General features: G+C 33.1%; 1 non-coding gene across 1 annotated transcript; it reads right to left on the bottom strand.

Annotated features, from left to right (window-relative positions):
• Window positions 1–715: 715 nt before the first annotated feature.
• Trnat-ugu lies at window positions 716–783 on the bottom strand. Its single transcript has one exon. It is a non-coding gene; the product is annotated as a tRNA-Thr (tRNA).

Here is a 783-nt window from a genome sequence, read left to right on the forward strand (position 1 = left end):
CATAAAGCGGCTCGTTGTCTCGTTGGAATAAAAGTCGAGGAGAAATTTCGAATTTCTAAAGAGGGGGAAAGGGAAGGGGAAGAGTGGTTTCTTAATCGATCCTCTTTTTTCACCTTGAATCCGATGGTTTTTAATTAAACGGGGTTTTTTTTTTTTTTTTGAAAAGGNGTTTTTAATTAAACGGGGTTTTTTTTTTTTTTTTGAAAAGGTTGAATAAGAATCTTGGCGATTGCTGAGTTTTTTTTAAGGAAGGTAGATTTTTTAGAAAGAGGGTAAACGACTTTTTGGAGTTAATTTGAAACGGGGATTGCATTTTCGTTTTGTTAATTTTTTCTTCTTTTCTACTTTTACTGGAGAATATTCGAGATTCTAAAAATTCTTATGAATTTAGGGATTTAAATTTTTTATTATTTAGAATTTTGAAAGATGCAATTTCAAGTAATCCGTATAAATTTAATATGTAACAAGGGAAAACGAAGGAGGAGAGAAAGTAAATTGCATTGAAAATGAGGTTGCGAAGTTGTTCCAGAAAAATGGTGAAGGTAATAAAATTAAATTGAATTTGGTTACTTATTTCCCTCTTTTACGACTTGCTATCTTTCGTTTCATTTTTACGTACAATTTCAGTTTATACGATCTTATTAACGCGAGGCTCACTTAACCGATAGCATTAGCAAAAGTAAGAAAAGGTAGAGAGGGAAGCTGTGAAAAAATTTGCCTCCAGAGAGATTTGAACTCTCGACCCCTGGTTTACAAGACCAGTGCTCTAACCCCTGAGCTATG

Source organism: Apis dorsata, unplaced genomic scaffold, assembly GCF_000469605.1.
Source record: "Apis dorsata unplaced genomic scaffold, Apis dorsata 1.3 scaffold_37, whole genome shotgun sequence".
Classification (NCBI taxonomy): domain Eukaryota; kingdom Metazoa; phylum Arthropoda; class Insecta; order Hymenoptera; family Apidae; genus Apis; species Apis dorsata.